Source organism: Cyprinus carpio, chromosome A13 (assembly GCF_018340385.1).
Source record: "Cyprinus carpio isolate SPL01 chromosome A13, ASM1834038v1, whole genome shotgun sequence".
Classification (NCBI taxonomy): Eukaryota; Metazoa; Chordata; class Actinopteri; order Cypriniformes; family Cyprinidae; genus Cyprinus; species Cyprinus carpio.
In genome coordinates, this window is record NC_056584.1 from 26221567 (window position 1) to 26229621 (window position 8055).

Below are 8055 nucleotides of genomic sequence, written 5' to 3' on the forward strand. Positions count from 1 at the left end.
TTGTTATGCAGGTACCATTTTTAGCAGTTAATATTTTAGCCACAGGCAGAATATATAGTTAATTTGCACATTATGAGTATTGTTACGTTTCACATTGCCTTAGTTTCAGCAAAATCACAAGTGAGAACAGGATTTGAGTCTAAACTGTTTCTCTGGAGTGAGCAAGAATCTGCACGGCTCTTCTTTGTTGTTATAGCACAATAATAGCACACTATTATTAGCATGAATCAAACAGAGATTTTATTTAATTTACCTCAGCTGACTATGACTAATAAAAGACAGAAATGCTGCTGGTGTGTGATGCAACTGTCTTCCTGCCACTACTTGAACTTGATCTAATTAATGAAGAAACTTGCATTGGTTTTACAGTTTTATCCCTCTCAGATTACAGTATATTGTGGTATTTAGAGATCCTAAAGACATGACAGCGCTGTCTGCTGTGACCAAAGGGAATTGCAACTGTGTATCTCTAACAGTATCATTGTTTTGATCCTTTGATAAGACCTCTTGGCATTTGATTGCAGTTGTTTGAGGTAGATTTTGAGGCGAAAAGCCAAATAGTGCTATTATACGATGCTGTATATAACATTTAGTAAGTGGATGATGTAATATTATTTGCATAAAATCATACTCATCTGAAGCACGTGTTTTAGTGCACACATTACTAATACTGCATCATTCAGAACTGAATAGATAATGCATTTAAAATTCCAAGTCAACCCCTGAATTTGAATTTCATTTGAATTGAGGTACCGAGCAGAATTGCAATTAAAATGTTCATTTAGAATGCACATTCAACACACAAAAATAATCAAAAAAAATAATGCAATAAAAAGGTATCTCATGAGGATCTTGTTAAGATCAATTTGATTGTTTGATACTGAGGCAAATAATAAAATAACTTAATAAACAAGATAAGTAATATTATTGCTGTGGCATTTTGTATTGTGTCAACACCTCTCAGGTAGTGTTTATTTATTTATTTATTTATTTTATTGTAACGTTTCAATATATTAAAACAAAAATAATAGAGATGAGCTGGTAAATTGGTATGTTGCTCTAGCATTTGTCCACTAGGGGTCAGTGCAGACCACTATAATACAAAAGACCGGACCGCGACATCAAATAGTGACGCTTAGCAATTAGAAAGTAGCCTGTGTTAAAATGTGTTCTATGAATATGGGACAGAAAATGCAAACCATACGGTAAAAATAAATAAAGAAATATTTAATAAGATAAAATAATTTTTTAAATATGTTTCAACATTTTCAAATGTCTAAAATATATTTGTCAGAATATGTTTCAAAATATATTTTACATACATTTATATATTTCAATCCAAGAAAGTATGTTTACGTATGTCAAATCGTACTGTAAATATACTGTTGGAAATGTATTTTCTTGCCACTGAAGTGCATTTTGAAATGTATATATACTGTTGGAAATGTATTTTCTTGCCACTGAAGTGCATTTTGAAATGTATTTTAGTATATCAAGGTTGAAACTAAATATACTTTCAGTTTCAAAATAATGCACATTTGAGCTGATCAGCTGAAACCGTCAACCAAATACTGAATATTTGTAAAATATGAAGACAACAGACCAATTTTGTTTATGTTCTCCCCTACTGTTCAATTAAAAGATGTGCAATGCCACTTTTGTTTACTTAACTACCCTACATCTGCCATTCCTTGTAAATTCTATTCTATTCCATATACCACAACTGTACATACATCTTCCATTTCATATATCCATATATATATATATATATATATATATATATATATATAATATATATACACACACACACACACACACACACACACACACAAACACACACATACATATGTGTATTCTATGCACATATCTTTATTATTATCTGCTGTTGTTGTCTCTCTGTACTCTGTGAACAAATTCCTTGTATGTGCAAACATACTTGAATATAAAGCTCTTTCAGATTCAGATTCTGATTCTAATGTGTACCTGAGAACTGATGTGGTAATACTGAGCTGTTAACACACACACACACACACACAGGGTGCGGCAGCTATCAGTGAACTCCAGCTGGTGCGGCCAGTGACAGGAAGCCGCTTGTGTTTGTGTGTGTGAAGCAGGATGTGGCTCGTCGCTCACATCAACTGCTGAACAAATGCGCAGTTCCCCACGGCTGCCGCTAAAGGAACCGAAACTGCTCGTTGTCAAGGCCAGGACTCACTGTGCATTTTGCAAGACTTTATAATAAACATGCTGATCTACTGAGATTTGATTGACGGAGGTTGCTTCCATTCAAAAACACAGCAGAAGCGACATTTCAGCTCTCTCTCTTTCAACCATAGAACATTTATTACATTCACACTTTTTTCAGGCTCCTTTACAGCGCCTTCAAGAATACACTTTTATTTCAGCACGCATCGGACTCTTGATCTTGCAGTTTTTGCACCATGCTTTATCAGTTTATCTGGTGGAAGAATTAGAGTGGAGTGGGGAAAACGTCCCCCTTAAGGACTGTGTCATTTTTCTCTGTGAAACAAAAGTTAATCACAGTTTTAGTGACAATGACATAAATTATAAACCAAGGATGAAAAGTGTCCAGAGTTGTCTTTATTAGAGTTTTAACAGAAACAGAAACAGAAATTAAATTTGTACCATTTATACATCAGAATACAGGCAGTGTCAGCTTATATATAAGAATATAATCAATAATTATGAATTACAAAATGACTTTTAGCCCACTCTATACCCCTACTGCTTCTGTGTTTTGATCAGGATGTGTTCTTCGAGAATCTTTGGAGTTGCTGCAGAAACAGTGTTATTAATAGTGTTAACATTTCTATTTTATTTTATTCATTTACTTTTTATTAATAATATTAATAGAATGCAATGTATTCATATTTGGAATTAGATTTTATTTGTATATTTTCAGTTTTCATTTGAAATTTTTAGTAATTTGTATAACTTCTATATACTTTTTAATATTTTTTATTTAGATTGAATTATTGTTCATAATTATAATTATAAATATTATTAATAGTAGTATTTAATTATTTTATCTTGGTTTTAGATTTAGTCATTTTAGCACTACAACTTATATTATGATTATTATTTATATATTTATTTGTTTATTTATATGTTTTATTAATTTATGTTATTAGGTGCTTGTTTAAAAGTGAGAAAGTGAAAAAAAGTGAAAATTATTAGTTGCAACATCTCTATTTTTCATTTAAGTTTTTTAAGCTCTCATTTTATTTCATTCCATCTGCAATTAAATTCATGCAGGTTATTAAATTTACATTCATGCATTTAGCAGATGTTTTAAAATATTTGTCTTGAAAATAAAAAATAACAATAATTGTAAGTTAATATAATTAATTTACAATAATTTTATATTGTAAATTAATTATGCGACTTACGTTTTATTCAGACAATGTTTTATTTGTAAAATATTTTGAATGTTGAAAATAATATACAGACAATAAAATAATGAAATATTAAAATTAATTAAAATAATATATATTTTTTATTTTTTCCCCTTCATAATCTGAGACATTGTTATTTGTCATTTACTCATAATCAGAGTTGTATATAATTTTGCATATTGTTGGCGCTTTTGACTTTGGCACAGTAAGCCACCACCTAGCAACCACACAGAACACCCTAGCAACTGCATAGCAATGTGCTAACAACCTCTCAGAATGCTTAGCAACCGAATAACATTGCCCTAGTTTTGCTCACATTTTATTCAGATGATGTTTCATCTGAAAATGTTTTAAATGTGGAATCCGCTGTCATTGGTCAAAAGTTTCTGTTATCTATTCTTGGCCTTAATCATCTTTTTCCTCTAACTCGCCGCTCCACTGTCTTAGCGTGATCTAGGCCGCTACCATGACAACCGTATCATGTAAAAATCACATGCCCTCATGATGCCATCAGTCTCAAACCAGTCCAGACACAATTATCAGCTTCTCCCGGACAGCGTGTTTTTACTCAGCTTAATCTAATGTTTTTAGCCCAAACCTGACTTTCTGTAACCCTAAACAGCTGGTCTTTGACCTTGAAGAACCTCCACCTTCACTGTCTTCTTCTGTGGACGTCTGAGACTTGATCTGAAACACATTTGGATGTATGCTGAGTCTGACGCGGTTATTGATCCGTCTGCTCTGAGAGTCATTCCCTTCTTAAAACAACATATATACATGGACACCAAAAATATACAAATATATAACAACTTTTATTTTTTCAGAAAAATAAGTTTCACAAAACCTTATGCAAAAACAAATGGTTGTGGTCAATTTTAAGATAAAAAGAAAGCCTTTTCTGCTCACCGAGGCTGCATTTATTTGGAATAAAACAGTTATGTTGTGAAATATTATTGCCATTTAAAATAACTGTTTTCTATTTGAATATATGTTAAAATGTAATTTATTTCTGTGATGCGCAGCAGTATTTTCAGCATCATTACTCCAGTCTTCAGTGTCACAAGATCTTCAGAAATCATTCTAATATGCTGATTTGCTGATCAAGAAACATTTCTGATTATTATCAATGTTGAAAACAGTTGTGCTGCACAATATTTCTGTGGAAAATGTTTTATTTAGGATTCACTGATAAATAGAAATTTCAAAAGAGCAGCATTTATTTGAAATAGAAATCTTTTGTATAATTATAAATGTCTTTACTGGAACTTTTGATCGAATTAATGCATCCTTGCTGAATAAATACATTAATTTCATTTAAGAAATATTTATTTATTTATTTATTTCCATGACATTCAGAGCAGTTAAGTGAAGTATTGCGTTCCATATGCTGTGAAATAGCTTTTAAAACAATTTTTAACATTTTTGAGCAAACTGAGTATAGATTTCTGGGATATTTGTAGCTGAAGTTGTATTTATAATGTTCAGCCTTTAGATGAGCATCTCTGTCTTCTCTTAGTGGTTACACATCGGTCTTTTTCAGTCACAGGAAGTCATTTTCTTTAATGAAGATGCACTAGTGAGAAGTGTTTTATTCTGTTTTTATTTGAGGACTGTGTCAGACGTCTCAGTTTAGGAGGGTTTTTCTCAGGACTGATATTTGTGTTTCAGTAGTGTGTGCACAGTTGCTCACAGTCACGTTCGGTCCTGTCTGACTGTCGCTAATGATCTAAATGACGTAGTGACACACAAGTGACTGTGATGAACACAGATGCAAACCTGTGTGACATTCTGCACCCAAAGCCATTTGCTGTTCATTTCTGATCTTTAGGACTGACTGTCTGCGTTGTTATTTTGCTAGGGATGAAATCTGATCCGTTTGTTCAGTATAGCCCACTTCCCATGTATCTACATCAGTTGCCATAGCAATGAGTTCAGCGTCAGCACGACGCCAAGAGACTTTCTTATACAGTCTGAGAGGAGCTGCTAGTGAGGATGAAAACAGGACATTTTGCATTTGCTCACATCTGAATTCATGAGACATTATATTTATATACATATACATACATATATGGACATATACACACACACACGCACACACACACACACACACACATGTGTGTGTGTGCGCGTGTGTGTGTGTGTGTGTTAATTTATATATATTTTTTTTCTTTCATAATCTGAGACTTTGTTATTTGTCATTTATCTGTTACAGAACTGTTAATAATTTTGCACATTATTTGGCCTAAACAGTTAATGGTAATTTTAATAAATGTATTTTTATCAATAAATATATAGCTTTATTTTTGGTTTAATTTTATGGGCATTTTTGTTACTTTTGCACAGCTCTGGTTCTGTGTTGGTCATCACTTGAAGTCCAGCGGCTGATCTGGTGCTTCACTGAAAAAGGGCTTTATTTATACACACTATAACCAGCATATTATACACACAAGTACAGTATGTATAACATCTCACAGTTTACCTTCACACCTCTCCGTCACACACTGCGAGTGTGTCATACTGCGGCCCACACACATGCAAACACTCAGGCCAGGGTGCATGCTGGGAGTCAGAGGCTGTTACTCAAGGACTAAAGTTCTGCTTCTGTTTTTGAGGGAAATGTCAAATAAGGAAGTCTCAGATGATGACAAGGACAAAATTTACTGTATTTTCAAGTTATTGTATGTGAAATGCTTCGTACGGCGGCGTACGCTCTTCTGTGTCAGCCATGTTTCTGTGTCAGGATACGGTTTTTTATGTGTATTTACGCTTTGGTTTGAAAGCACAGAAGACACCGAAGATCATAACCAGCCAGATTACTAAAAATATTTGCCAAAATGATTCTAAGATAAACAGGATAAAAACAGAGGAGAGGAATTGTTGAATAAAGTTGTTATTTTTGTTTTCTTTGCGTACAAAAACTATTCTCGTCGCTTCATAACGTTACAGTTGAACCACTGATGGCAGATGGAGTATTCTGACGATGTCTTTCACACTTTTCTGGACCTTGACACTGTTATTTATTTGGCAGTCTATGGGACAGTCTCAAGCCTCCCTGTTTTCATCCAAAATATCTTAAATTGTGTTTCTGAAGACGAACGGAGCTTTTACGGGTTTGTAACAACATGGGGGTAACTGATTAATGACAAAATCCCTTTATTTATCCCTTTAATGTTAAGTTTAACATTTACTAATACATTATTAAAATCAAAAGTTGTGTCTGTTAACATTAGTTAATACACTGTGAACTAACATGTACATGAACATTTTTATTAACTAACATTAACAAAGATTAATAAATGCTGTTTAAGAGATATTGTTCATTTCTATTTAGTTAAAGCAAAAACAAAAACTAACCAAAAACAAATATAAATTTAAATTTAAACCAAAAAAAAAAAAACCATTACTATATATATATATAAAAAAAAAAAAAAAAAAAAAAAAAAAAAAAAAAAATTATATATATATATATATATATATATATATATATATATATATATATATATATATTTTAAAGAGAGAGAGAGAGAGAAAGATTTAATGTATGCATTTATTTATTTTTACTATTAATTGTTTTTAAAAGTCGAAATATCACACACACAAACATAGATAATATACTATAGTAATAGTAATTTTTTATAATGGTAAAAAATAAATTATATATACACATTTTAGTCTGGCATAATTTTTATGTGACTATATTTTTGTCCTTTATAATTATTATTTTTTATTTTTTTTATAAATAAATATATATAGAAGCATAAATTAGTAATTATTTCAATACATCGGTAAACTAATTCAATAAATTACCAATTAATAAATTAATTAAAATAATTATAATAATTACAAATAATTGTATATTGTATAATTGTATATATATATATTATATACATATATATATATATATATATAAATTTTTACCTTTATAATCTGAGAACAGACCTGTTAATAATTCTGCATATACATACATACATACATACATATATATTATTGGGCCTATGTATATATATATATATATATATATATATATATATATATATATATATACTATACATACATATATATATAATATAATTAATAATTAAGCCATCGTGGAAATTTGGAGTGTCAAACTCCTGATAAAATAGGTGTATTTAAGTCATTGTCTGCACAAATTGCATTTTTAATGTTTTTTTTTTTTTAAATAAATTAATAAGTCTGAACACAACGAGCATCACATCATGGCTCATTTACCTCCTTTTCCAGCGAATCAACAAGTCCGTCTGCTAAGTGCTCAAAGACAGAAATGAGCACTACAGCACCAAACGTCCCGCCACCCCTGCCTGTCCCGTCACAGACCCCCCCCCCCCCGGAGAAATGGCAGATGGCTCATTACCATAAATAGGACAGTGAAAGCGAGTGTGGCCCGCCACAAGGACACTACACACCCCCTAAAACACATGTAAAAGAAGGATCGGTTGCTAGGAGAAGGAGCCCCCTTCTGTTAGCGGCCCTCGCTGCTGCTCTCGGGGCTGTGGCCGGCTCTGTATCTCGGGGACAGATGGCTGATGGGCCCCGCAGCTGGGTGTGGTTTGATCAGCGCGGTGGGAGCCGGCAGCAGGGTCTCGCTCCTTCTCCTGCCCAGCCGAGTCTCAGCCAACAC